This window comes from Podarcis vaucheri, assembly GCF_965113315.1.
Source record: "Podarcis vaucheri genome assembly, chromosome: 13".
Classification (NCBI taxonomy): domain Eukaryota; kingdom Metazoa; phylum Chordata; class Lepidosauria; order Squamata; family Lacertidae; genus Podarcis; species Podarcis vaucheri.
The window spans coordinates 51,528,217-51,541,837 of record NC_138751.1 but is presented as its reverse complement, the minus strand read 5'-3'; the positions used below and the strand labels follow the sequence as shown (position 1 = coordinate 51,541,837).

The following is a 13,621-nucleotide window of genomic DNA, read 5'->3' as shown; positions in this document are numbered from 1 at the left end:
CATGTGCAGGTGTATAGATGAAAGGGGGTAGCTAAAGAAACTAAAGAGTCAGAAGCCTGTATGAATCTAGATATTGTGGGAAATTGGGGTGATCTGGAGGAAGATAAGGCTTCCTGGGTCAGTCACCTGGGATATCCCAGTCCACACAAAACCTTTGGCTACGTGACGCAGCAGTGGAAAAGAGAAACAAATACAAGGCAATGTAAATGAATAGTCAACAAATACTGAAAAAACCATCAGAACAGGTGGATTCCCCCCCCCCGTTGAAAATCACAGAAATGTCTGAGCAGTTTTAACTCAATCCTGCAAAAGATACAGCGCCAGTGTGTCTAATGACTGCTTTTTAGCCCTTGAAATGTTCCCCCTTCTGTCATTTCATTGTCACAGTGGGAATTGTTTAGCATATGTTCAACTTTTTCATTCTAATAAACTGCATAATAATAGAAAATGCAGAGTTAACGCAAGTACTGTACTGGATGTATAGGAGATGAAAACATTCACTCGATCACGCTAGGAGATAATAAGACAAGCTGACAGGCTGCATTTGACATTCAAATTCCTCTTTTACAAAAAAAGTTCTTTGTCTATGGGTTTATACAAATTAAAGCATCTAAGCAATTAAATACTTCAAATATTAATTCTAATCAATTTCAAGTCTCATAAGTTTTCTGGGTTTTTTGCTGCGCTGAATGTATAATTGATCCATTGCTGCAATTTTAATGATATTGTTTCCAGTGCTCAGTAACAGGGGGTGGAACAGGGGGGCTGAGACCTCTGACTTTTAGTGTGGGTCTGCAAAGCTACTGTTTTTGGAAGGCTGGTGGGGGCTATGATTTCATTAAAATTAGGGATAATTGTGGGGAGGTGCTTTTTTATTCCACCGAGTACCAAAATTGTCTTGCATAATTTCAGCAATGGCCGCCACCACCCCAACAGCTAAGTTTATTTATTGCTTTTATATCCTACCTTTTCTTTAAAGAGTTCAGACTTGTGCAATGTTCTCCCCCTCCTCATTTATTCCCCACAACTACCTTGTGAGGTAGGTTACACTGAGATGGCCACAGTCATCTAGTGAGCTTCACAGATGGGGGGTCTAGTCCATTCTAACCACTCCTCTATGCTGTCTGTCTCTTGTGGGCTGAAGTCTGCCATCTTATGCATAAGGTAAAGGTAATGGGACCCCTGACCATTAGGTCCAGTAGTGGCCGACTCCGGGGTTGCGGTGCTCATCTCGCTTTATTGGCCGAGGTAGCCAGCGTACAGCTTCCGGGTCATGTGGCCAGCATGACTAAGCCTCTTCTGGCAAACCAGAGCAGTGCACGGAAATGCCATTTACCTTCCCGCTGGAGTGGTACCTATTTATCTACTTGCACCTTGACATGCTTTCGAACTGCTAGGTTGGCAGGAGCAGGGACCGAGCAACAGGAGCTCACCCCGTCGTGGGGATTCGAACCGTCGACCTTCTGAACGGCAATTCCTAGGCTCTGTGGTTTAACCCACAGCACCACCCGTGTCCCATTATCTTATGCATACAGAGGCATAAAAAGTAATTTCCTAGTATAACTGTTTCCCTGTTGACTTTGTGAGCCTGTCAATTCTGAGCACATCGCAACTCATTCGCACCAATGAGGTCCTTCTATGCCCACCTTAGCACCTGTGCTTCTCCAGAAGTGGCACACAGACCTTTCCCAGCAGAAGCAAGAACAGTGATAACATGGAAATGTGAGTACAGGGATAAAGTATGTTTGAAAGTGAGGGCTGCTGGAAAATACCCTGGGGTGCCCCTGTAGCCCCCAAACTCCTAGCGTCCTCCGGTATGCGCAGCTCTGGAAGGCATTTCCCTTCTTCTCCAGTGTGCTTCAGCGACATATATCAAATAATATATGCACACTAATCTTCTACCATAACACAGCAAGAAGCGTGAGACATCGTAGAGCTAATCTACGTATTTATTTCCACACTATGTAAAGACAAAGGATTCATGGTGTCTTCTCTCTCAGTTTTGCAACCCCACCACATATGGGGGAGGGAGTACTTTCTATTGTTTTACATTTCCAACACTTATTTTCTTTAGTTTTGTACAAGTTTGCTAATTTAACTGGAGTTAGATACCATCTATACATCACTCTAAGGGACAAGGGTGGTGCTGTGGGTTAAACCACAGAGCCTAGGACTTGCCGATCAGAAGGTCGGTGGTTCAAATCCCCATGACGGGGTGAGCTCCCGTTGCTCGGTCCCTGCTCCTGCCAACCTAGCAGTTCAAAAGCACGTCAAAGTGCAAGTAGATAATTAGGTACTGCTCTGGCAGAAAGGTAAACAGTGTTTCTGTGTGCTGCTCTGGTTCACCAGAAGTGGCTTAGTCATGCTGGCCACATGACCCCGAAGCTGTACGCCGACTCCCTTGGGCAGTAAAGCGAGATGAGTGCCGCAGCTCCAGAGTCAGCCACGACTAGACCTAATCGTCAGGGGTCCCTTTACCTTTTTTTATAAATCACTCTAGGCCACCCAACCCAAACTGTAGTGATTTGTGGCTATCTGTACCCAACTCATTCAAGGCCCTTTGAATATGCCTAATTTGGTTTGGAAGCTGGGACTTAGCCAAATCTGCTGCATAGCCCTAGCTGCTTTATGAACTGGTGGAATCTATATCTAAATTCTTCTGAGGGGAAAATGTTTTCCAGGGAAGCCATAAAAGACAAAAAATTACAAAGCTATTTGAGTAGCTTCTCTAAGGTTTTATTCTGCTATTAATGTAGAGTAATGGCTTCTGAAATTACGCTAAAAGTACAGTTCCTTTTGAACTCATATTTTCTCAAGAAAGAAAGACAAGCCTAACACTCTGAATTAGTTAATGGCTTTGCAAATAGCACCCAAAGTGTCAGCAAGTCTGTATGTACTTTAAGACACAGATCCAAATGTACATTTTGCAAGAAGAGAGTGGTTTAAGAATGTAATCTGTCAGTCTGAAAACCAAGCTCTGATTCAGAGTTAAAATTGACGGTGTTTTCATGAGCAACATACTCTTGGTTCTGGGCAACTCAGTTTCTAATGAAATCAAGATTAGGGCTCAGTTCAGATACTTGTTCTTTTAGAAAAGTAGATGACAGCCCCGTCTTCATCATAAGCCTGCTGGTAATAGATGCTCCACATGGAACCCACCTATATAACCCATGTACATGCGGGCTTAGTTTGGAACATTCCATGATATCACAACACTTCAATCAATGGTTGGGGTGGGACGCCGTCCCATTAGTGTAACTTGTTTTCAAAGCCATATTGCTTGTGTCTAAAAATTAAAGGCTTTTACAGTGGTACCTCAATTTACATACGCTTCAGGTTACATACTCCGATAACCCAGAAATAGTACCTCGGGTTAAGAACTTTGCTTCAGGATGAGAACAGAAATTGTGCTCCAGCGGCACTGCAGCAGCAGGAGGCCCCATTAGCTAAAGTGGTGCTTCAGGTTAAGAACAGTTTCATGTTAAGAACGGACCTCCAGAATGAATTAAGTACTTAACCTGAGGTACCACTGTATAGGGAATAAGGGACGCTGGTGGCGCTGTAGTTTAAACCACTGTGCCACTTGGGCTTGCCAATCGGAAGGTTTGATGAGTCCCTAAGCTACTGGAGGTAATGGGGCCCTTTATATGTCCAGCTGTCCTTTGTCAACAGCAAATTGCCACTGTTTTTTTGTGTTGAATATATGCTATATGGTCATTTATGGACCTAATAGGTATCAAAAGCCATTTGCACATGAAGACTGTAGGCACCCTATATATAGAAATGAGCAAACCAGTGATATTTTAGGGAGCAGGCTAGCAGGCAGGGCCCATGACTTACATCATAGGAGCCTACACAACACAAAACACTGTTGCTGTACGTAGGTTTTTTATTATTTGTTTTTTATCTTATATTTTGGAAAGGTACATCCAGGTGTTGTTGTTTTTTCCTTTAATTTTTTTGGGGGCCCCGAAGAGAGTGGGGCCCTAAGCTATAGCTTGTTTAGCTTATACGTAAATCCGACACTACTTTTGAAGCATGCACAACTAGACGCAGGATTGGAAGCGACTTGCATTTTTTTGATCCATTTTGACAGAACTCGAGGTGATCATTTGCAGATAGATGCCAAAAATCCATTTGCCCCACATAGACGAAAGTTGTTATGTCATGATTGGATAGTTCAGCAGGTTCACCAAATAATAATTCTACCGCATGTCAGCACATCTAACACAGCACATCACTTTCACATAGTAGCTTCAGTGGCCTCACTGAGATGTTATGCAGCTGCTTGTCATTTGCTGTGTGAAATGTTTCGACGGGGTAAATTAATAATGCTAAAGTGCCCATACACGAGCTTCGAGTCAAAATCTGAATTGTGTGACCTGATACAGTGAAGCGCCCTATTTTCCTATGGCTCACTCATGACTTGTGTAATCAATTATGTATATAGTATCATATACAGTGCTTTACAAAGTACAGGTCTGGCAGGTCCCTGCCCCAGGGAGTGTACATTCTGAAATAAATAGTAGTGGAAATGTAAACAAATATTTTAAGACATTAATGCTGTCAAAACTTGTTGTTGTTTAGTCATTTAGTCGGGTCTGACTCTTTGTGACCCCATGGATCAGAGCATGCCAGGCACTCCTGTCTTCCACTGCCTCCCGCAGTTGGTCAGACTCATGTTTGTAGCTTCGAGAACACTGTCCAACCATCTCGTCCTCTGTCGTCCCCTTCTCCTTGTGCCCTCCATCTTTCCCAACATCAGGGTCTTTTCCAGGGAGCCTTCTCTTCTCATGAGGTGGCCAAAGTATTGGAGCCTCAGCTTCAGGATCTGTCCTTCCAGTGAGCCCTCAGGGCTGATTTGCTGTCAAAATTAGCACCCCTTAAATAAATATTATTCTTCTCTCCCCCAATCCCCTACATCTTCTTATCCCACAATCATGGGAAACAAAATCCCCTCACAGGTAGGACCTGCGCTCAGCCCTTTATTGGGTCTTAATTATTTCTTCTACCCAACACAGCCATATTTGATTAGGTTAATGTGCTAAGAGAAATGGCATGAAAACAAAATCCCCATATTTTAATGCAGAGGTTGGTATTTGCAGGGATTCATCTCTGTAGGAAAGAAAAATATAGTTCTTGCATGCATGTTAAAGATCTGGTGTGAAAGACATTACATGATTAACCTATTTCTGTGTGAATTGAGCCATTGTAGATCAACTTCCATGTATGTTCTTGACCCAGTAGAGGCAAAATACTTTCTTTCTTAAAAATTATATTATTATAATATACAATGCACACACAACTACAATCATTCAAATACCGACAATACAAAAATACAAACATAAATGTTACACCTCCGTGACTTCCCTCCACCAGTGTTCGTCATTTCTTATGTTTATTGTATTCTTATTTATATTGCAATTTGTAACTCTCATCTTTAATGTTGTTATTTAACTAATATTTTGTTTTCTGAATCAACTTTACAGACTTAATCTAGACATATCAGCATGTTGTCTTTAGAACAGTGTTTGCTCATATATTCTTCTAACCATTGAGGCAAAACACTTTCTGAGGGAGTCAGTTTCACACATTCATTCTCCAGTCATTAGATGTAGAGAAATCAACTGATACATCAGCATGTGCCGACCTGGTTATGGCCTCCTTTTCCTGTTCTTTTCAGACATCCATAAATGCAAAGGGAAACCTGGAATTTTTTTGCATCTGACTCATTGTTACCTCAGTCAGTGTGTGGTGTAGTGGTTATGAATATCCAGCAAGGACCTGGGAGAGGGTTGTTGCAAGGATAAAATGGAGGGGGAGGAGAACCACACGAACTTGAGCTCCTTGGGAGAAAAGGAGGATATAAAGTTCAGTTCAGTTAAACTTTTTATTGCACTAGCCATAGGCCATGGCATCATTCAGAAGAAGAGCAAAAGGAAAGACAACAATAACCATAAAAATAATCAGGCACCACACTAATAATAATAATAATAATAATAATAATAATAATTATTATTATTATTATTATTATTTATTTATTTATTTATACCCCACTCACTGGCTGGGCTTCCCCAGCTACTCTGGGCAGCTTCCAACAAAATATTAAAATACAGTAATGCATCAAACACTAAAAGCTTCCCTAAAGAGGGCTGCCTTCAGATGTCTTCTAAAAGTCTGGTAGTTGCGTGTTGAGTCCCACAATGCCACCCACCAAATAATTCACACATCACTCCATCAATTTTTGTTTATGGTTTTTGGCATAAATTTTGGCCACAACTTTATTTAAATACAAAATGTGAGTGGTTGCTTAGGCACTGGTTATGACTATCTGCCCTTGCCCTCAAGGACAGTGCTGGCCCTTCCGTACACCAACGGAAGCCAGCGTGGGAAACAAGTATTGGGTGAGAAAGGAAGCTGGGAATCAGTCCCTCCCTTCTCACCCTCATGTTCCGATGGGGCTTGCACGGCCGCAGGTCCGACTCCGGGGACAAGGACAAATTGTATGGCAAGCCCCTGGATTCCTTTAACGGAATTCCCTTTCCGCATCATTTGGAGGGGTAGGCACTTACCCCTCCAAGCACCAATTTAACCAATGCCTAACCGCCAACCTTACAAGTTGTGACGATTTGCTACATAGTAGGCAAAAACCAAATGGCACCAGCCAATCAGCCAAATGGCAAAATTCCTACTAGGCCCCCGCACCAAGGCGGACGACCCCATGACAGGCAATAGCAAGGTCAAGCGAACAAAACAAAAAACCACCCTATAAAAGGGCGGGAGGGCGGGTGATCCGATGCAAACAGCCAAGAGAACGTTCTAGCCTCTGGCCCCTATACTTAAAACCTCTGACCCCTCCTCCAAAATTGGTAACAAACAAAACTGCCCAGTAACCCAATTAACCCTTAAGGGCTCGGGTCCTTGCCAAATCTGCCTAGTCACTTCCTGGTGGCCTGTTTCCCCAACCGCAACACGTGCTCTCTGTTTAATGGAGAACACGCTTTGCGTGTTGAGTCCCACAATGCCACCCACCAAATAATTCACACATCACTCCATCAATTTTTGTTTATGGTTTTTGGCATAAATTTTGGCCACAACTTTATTTAAATACAAAATGTGAGTGGTTGCTTAGGCACTGGTTATGACTATCTGCCCTTGCCCTCAAGGACAGTGCTGGCCCTTCCGTACACCAACGGAAGCCAGCGTGGGAAACAAGTATTGGGTGAGAAAGGAAGCTGGGAATCAGTCCCTCCCTTCTCACCCTCATGTTCCGATGGGGCTTGCACGGCCGCAGGTCCGACTCCGGGGACAAGGACAAATTGTATGGCAAGCCCCTGGATTCCTTTAACGGAATTCCCTTTCGCATCATTTGGAGGGGTAGGCACTTACCCCTCCATGCACCAATTTAACCAATGCCTAACCGCCATGGAGCCCTCAGCTCACCGCCAAACCACTCACAGCCCCAGCCAAGACCTCAGCTTGGCGGCCACCGCACCTAACCAAGCCTCATTCCCTGAAGCAGAAAGGTGCACGCCATCATCCCTGAAAAAGGATGGCGTCTGGAAAAGAATCGTGGGGTGGGAAATCACGTCTCCCCCCAGGTCAAAAATCTTCTTAGCCACAGCAGCATTGATGCGCTTTCTGGCCCTTTCAGTGGCCACTGGGCAACGACTGCCCCTCCAAATGTGTCGCTGCAACAGCTTTGACCAAAAGATTTTTGCTGTTGGCACCATTGCCTGCAGCGTCTCCAGGTCCCCCAAGATTGCAGCACGCAGCGTAAAACAGCCCATGTCCACCAAATCGTTCTCGCCCAACTGTACCACAATAGCCGCTGGCGGCCCTTCCAGGAGCAACTGCTTCCGGATTTTCGGCAGGAACTCTGGCCAACGCATTCCCCGTCTGGACAGCCAGGACACACGTATATGAGGAGGAAGGCCGAGATCTGAACCAGTTCCAGATTGCCGAGCAGCGACGCCAGCCCAATGGATGATGCTGTGCCCCACCATCCAAATGCGGACCATTGGTACGCCTAAATAAATAAACAAAACAGTGTAAGAAACCAAAAATCAGCGAACATAACCTCTGAAAGCATTTGACTTCCAACGGCCCAACTCCCTTATTCTGGCGGCTGACAGTCCCCAGTGGGCTGCTGTCGTGGCAGCCCCTATCCGAAATGAATGGGGGGCGAACTCATGGGCCATGTCACCACAAGCCAAGATTGCCTTACGCATAACCTTCGCAAACTGGTGTCTCGATAGGGGCAACCCATTCTCATGCCGAAGCAGAGGCCCATCCCCATGGGCGCGCACCGCCAGATACTTGCTGACATCCTTTACCGGGCAGGGGCCCACTTCCCCTGTGGCCGGAAGACGAACCAGGGCACCCCCTACCCCTCTGATCCGTCTTAGAATGCCTAATAGTGATTCTCAACTCTGCAGGGAGTAACTGAATATCATGGAGCAAGAGGCCCCTGGAGCGACCATCCCCAAGATCCTCCACTACAAGCTCCCCTACTCTCAGTGCTCCGAAAAAGGCAATGGAGAAGGCCGCCGAAAAAAGGCGAGCCTCATACCTTGACCAACACACCACCCGTAACTTACTTCGCATCCTGCACAACAATTCAAATGAAATGGGGCGCCGGTTTGCCGGCTGTGAAGGGCAAAGTCTACCCCAACCTTCCAGGGCCTTGCGAACAATAAACTTCGCGCACGGATCTACGTCAAAGCAAGTCTTACAGAAGAATGCTATGGCTGCCGCCTGCATTCTAATTGTTTTAGCTGCTCGCCCCAATTGGAATAAGTGTGCCAGATATTTTAAAACCTGCGAAGGAGTGGGGGGGTCCCTTTTTATCTCACAGGCAGCTTGACGCATAAATGCCAAGAAATCGTCCCAGGCTTTCGTATAGGATCGCAGGGTGGAAGGGGAAACCGAAGCCGCTACTCCCTGAAAAACTAATTGCTGCCAAGGTTCCAGAGATGATCCGGGAAATAATCCGGACGGATCCGCGCCTCTGGAACCAGTAGTCTGAACCGCTCCATCTGAAAACGGGACAGAGCATCAGCAATTTCGTTAGACACCCCAGGAATAAAGCGTGCCGAGAAAACTATATTACAGCGCAAACAATGCAACACGAAGTCCCGCAACAGGGCAGACACCCTGGGGGAGCGTGATGATAGTTTGGCCAGCACATTCACCACCGCTTGATTATCAGTCCAGAAGCAGACACGCCGATTCCTGAACTCCTCGACCCACAAATGCACTGCCACTGCAATTGGAAAAAACTCGAGAAAAGTTAGGTCCCGCGTAATCTCTCCTCCCTGCCATTTTGCTGGCCAACGCTGGGCACACCATCGGCCTCTCCAATAGAGACCAAACCCCAGAGAACCAGCCGCATCTGAATGTACCTGGAAGTCATTATGCAGGTTCAATGTGTCCTGCCATAATGAAACCCCATTAAATTCCTCCAGGAATTCCAACCACATGCCCAGATCGGCCTTCACCTCATTAGGAAGGCGCACCCGATGATGCGGGGCCTTCAACCCTGCCGTGAGTCTAGCCAAGCGTGAACAGAAGGGGCGCCCAGGGGCTACCACTCTGCACGCGAAATTCAGGTGTCCCAACAGCGACTGAAGTTGCCTGAGGGACACTTTCTTCAGAGGAAGCATTTCCTCTATTACCTTCCTTAACGCTACCAGCTTGTCCCTAGGCAAGCTAGAGGTTTGGGAAACTGTATCCAAGAGGATACCCAGGTAGGTGAGACAGGTCGAAGGACCCTCCGTCTTGTCTGCAGCGAGCGGAACCCCTAATTCCTGCGTAAGGTCGGCAAATGCCTGCAGCAGCACCGAGCAATCGCCGGTATCGCATGCCGAGGCCAATAAAAAATCATCCAAATAATGCGTGACTCCGCCCAGTCCTGTTTTAAACTTGAGGGCCCACTCCAAAAAGGTGCTAAACGATTCAAAAGCGGCACACGCTATTGAACAGCCCATAGGCATCGCTTTGTCAAAATAATAACTGCCCTCAAACTGAAAACCTAGGAGCCAAAAATCCTCTGGGTGAATTGGCAGAAGGCGAAAAGCCGATTCAATGTCGCATTTTGCCAATAACGCAGCATGGCCAAATTTTCTAACCATCTTGATCGCTTGATCAAGAGAAGCATACTTCACGGAGCAGAGCTCCGGAGGTATAACGTCATTGACCGACGTTCCCCTGGGATGTGACAGATTATGAATTAAACGGAATTCACCCGGGGCCTTTTTTGGCACTATACCCAATGGGGATATGTGCAAATTATGGAAGGGGGGGTCGTCAAAGGGACCAGCCATACGTTGCATAGCCACTTCCTTTGCAATCTTTTTACAAGCAACCTGTGGCAGCTCTCGCACTGATTTTTGGTTAAGAGGATTCCGTGCCACGGGAGGCATGGCTACCGGAATCCGAAATCCAACAGTGAAACCATCTCCCAAATAACCTGCCGCCTCCCTATTAGGGTATAACTGCAACCAATTGTGCAGGGGTGCCAGGCGAACAGGAGTAAAAGCCAGGGAGGTCAGCACGCTATTTTCCCGCTCCTGAAGTCGAGGGGAGGGGGGCTGGCTTGGGGGGCTGCTGAGCACCCCCCCTTCCCCCACGAAAGGGCCGCCGACTTCCAAAACAAGAAGAAGCGGGGTGCGAACCATTGCACTTTTCGCATGAATGAGCGTACTTACACCCCTGACGTTGACAGGAACCCTTGTTAAAGTCCCAGCACAACAAGCGACGACCTGGTCTAAATGCGGCAGTCTTTAGTTTAGGCTGATCTGGCCCCTTTTTATCGATGAGTGGGGCGACATGGGTGGTCCACACGTCGAGATCCTTACGATCCCAGCGGGCCGAGGGGATCCTGGCTGCATGGCGCCTGAAGTTCTCATCATATTTGATCGCAGCTTTTTCACCAGCTTTGGTGAAAGCAGAGCGAACAATAGATAGATAAACTATCAAATGAAGAGATCTCCGAGGGTAAGCCGCCGTAACCACGCCAGCGAAGACTTGGAAACAGTCAAGCCAGTGTTCAAATGTCCTGTCTATAGCGGAGGCACCAGGGCGTTTTTTGGAAGGGTTCCCTTTCTCCTGATCCTCCGGGGGTGGGGCCAACTTAAACATGTCCACATAACGGCCGTTTAATATCCTAGCCCGAAGTTTTGAAGCCAAATGCGAACCTGGCAGAATTGGTAGAGACCTTAACGTCAGGAACCAACACGCCATCCAAACACTCTTGAACGGCCCCATACTTTGCCCGATGCGAGTTGGCCCTCCGCTCCCAAGCCCACCGTGGAAGCCCCGTCATTTCACCAAAACCCCAGTAAAGTTCCCTAGAGGTACCAGCCTCCTCATCAGAAGACGAAGATGACGTACCAGAATAAGAGGAAGACGTGTCGCCCCTCCTCCGCTTAGCGCGCTTCCGAGAAGACCTCCTGTGGCGACGTTTTCCGCCTGAAGACCTCCTGGCAGGAACCGGTAAACTATCTTCAATAGAAGACTCAGTATCAAGGCTTGGCTGTTCTACACCTGAAACTGCTGGAGAAGAGACAATACGTGAGAGGCCAGAACCTGACGCCACCTCAGCAGGAGGCCGTGCTGCCCTGCCCCGGATGCTAGCAGATGCGGAAGGGTTTCTCCTCCCAGAGGCCCCCCCAGCAGAATGCCGTGGCCTCCGCGAACGGCCACGAGCCACAGGTAAGTGAAGGGGTTGGTTTGGCTGGGAAATTGCTCCAACACCCTCAGCCGATAACCCTTCTCCCCCGTCTTCGCTATCTGCCGATGAAACCGGTGACGACGCCCTCACTGGAAGAGGCGGCCTTGCAGACGTGGAGGGCTGACTGGAGCATTGTTGAAGAAAACCGTTCAAATTCACCGCGAATCGGGACAATGCTTCTGGATCACCAGCCATGCTTGCCACCAAGGACTGTACCCACCCTACAGGCCGTCTTGGCGCCGACGAACGTAGCGCTTGAGATGGACCTCTAATAGGCCGTTTAACGGTGCTAGGCGTGCCAGTGCGGGTTGCAGCCTTCTTTGGAGCCATACCTGCTAGTGTAGAGACAAATAGAGAAAATCTGGATCAATAAACAACAAGAAAGCGCCTATTAAAATAAACCAGAAGGGCTATCTGCTTGAAAGAGGAAAGGACACAGCTGGCTCGATCGCCCTCACAAACTGGCGAACAGTTGATTGCTCCCACTAGTGACTTCGACTTAAATAAACAGTAAAGTTAATGAATATTAATTCCAACAAAATTATGTAAATCCTTCCCTCAGCACGATGAGGTGCAATAACCGGCCAAGCCACCAGGTGGACCTGTACTAAATGAGCTAAACTCACTGCAATGCGCAGGTCAACCAGCAGGTGGCTCCCACCTAGCCCAGGCACTAAACAGAACAGCTGCAATGCAGCCCTGGGCCACTGGGGGAGCACGTGAGGAGGCAGCCGCAATAGCTCCCAACGGCCGCTAGAGGGCCAGCAAGGAGACAAGCGGCAAAGCAGCCAAACAAAATGGAGGACTCCTGAGTCATGCAGGCCCTCCAAGTAAGGAATACAGGCCGCGCCAAGGCCTCGGGCCTGCGCAGGCCCCAATAGCGCTGGCGCGGGTAACGAGCAGCTCAGCCGGCCACCGACGCTCCCCAGGGCCGGCGAAAGCGGCGCGCCACTACAGTAGGCCAACTGCCTCCTGTATTTTTATTCTCCAGGTGCCTGGAAAATGGGGGCGCAGCAGCCGCGCCGACAGCGCCGGGGCCGGGACCGCCCGCCGCTCACCCCACCAGGTAAGCCGGAAGGGTACAGGCGGGGGTGGGGGAAGGGCGGGGGGGGTGCTCGTTTGCGCTCCGCGTTGCGGAGCCGATCGCGTCGCCGGGGGAGAGGCGCGGCGCGCCCGCTCCGATAAGGAAGGGGCCGCGGCCTCAAAGCTCTCCCCCAGGGTAAAACAAAACCGGCCGCTGTTTAAATTAAAGAGGGGCCTACGGCTGCCGAAACGGCAGAGACCGGGTGGGGTGAGGGGGGGGGTAAGAAGGCCGCGACCGCGATCCCCCGCTGCGGCGCAGCGAAATCAATTAGGAGGGGGCGCTCCCGTAGCGCCAGAAAGCAGCCGCAACCCACCCGGTAAGGCCTCCCCAGGCGGGGGGGGGGATCCCCACCCTCCGCCTTTTGCTACCCCAATCAACTAACTTCAGGAAAAAGCCAGAAGAATAAAGAGGAAGGTGGGTGAATGGTGAAGGAGGGACGAGGGGTATAAGAGTAAGAAAGAAATAAAAAGAGAGGGGGTAGGAGGTTAGGATTTTTCCTTCTCCAGGCCCAATACAACCGTATCAGTCAGCTCCTCAGCTCCCTGATCCGATGCAAACAGCCAAGAGAACGTTCTAGCCTCTGGCCCCTATACTTAAAACCTCTGACCCCTCCTCCAAAATTGGTAACAAACAAAACTGCCCAGTAACCCAATTAACCCTTAAGGGCTCGGGTCCTTGCCAAATCTGCCTAGTCACTTCCTGGTGGCCTGTTTCCCCAACCGCAACACGTGCTCTCTGTTTAATGGAGAACACGCTTTGTTGTTCTCTTTGACACCTGGTGGGAAGGCGTTCCACAGGGCAGG

The 13,621-nt window shown here is 48.3% G+C and overlaps 1 long non-coding RNA gene across 1 annotated transcript in view; it reads right to left on the bottom strand.

Annotated features, from left to right (window-relative positions):
* LOC309516426 overlaps positions 1-6,107 on the bottom strand; it is a 43,788-nt gene extending 37,681 nt beyond the window's left edge. Inside the window, exon 1 of the long non-coding RNA XR_014212908.1 lies at positions 6,062-6,107. This is a non-coding gene — a long non-coding RNA (uncharacterized lncRNA). The remainder of the gene's footprint in view (positions 1-6,061) is intronic.
* Between the last annotated feature and the right edge of the window lie 7,514 nt (positions 6,108-13,621).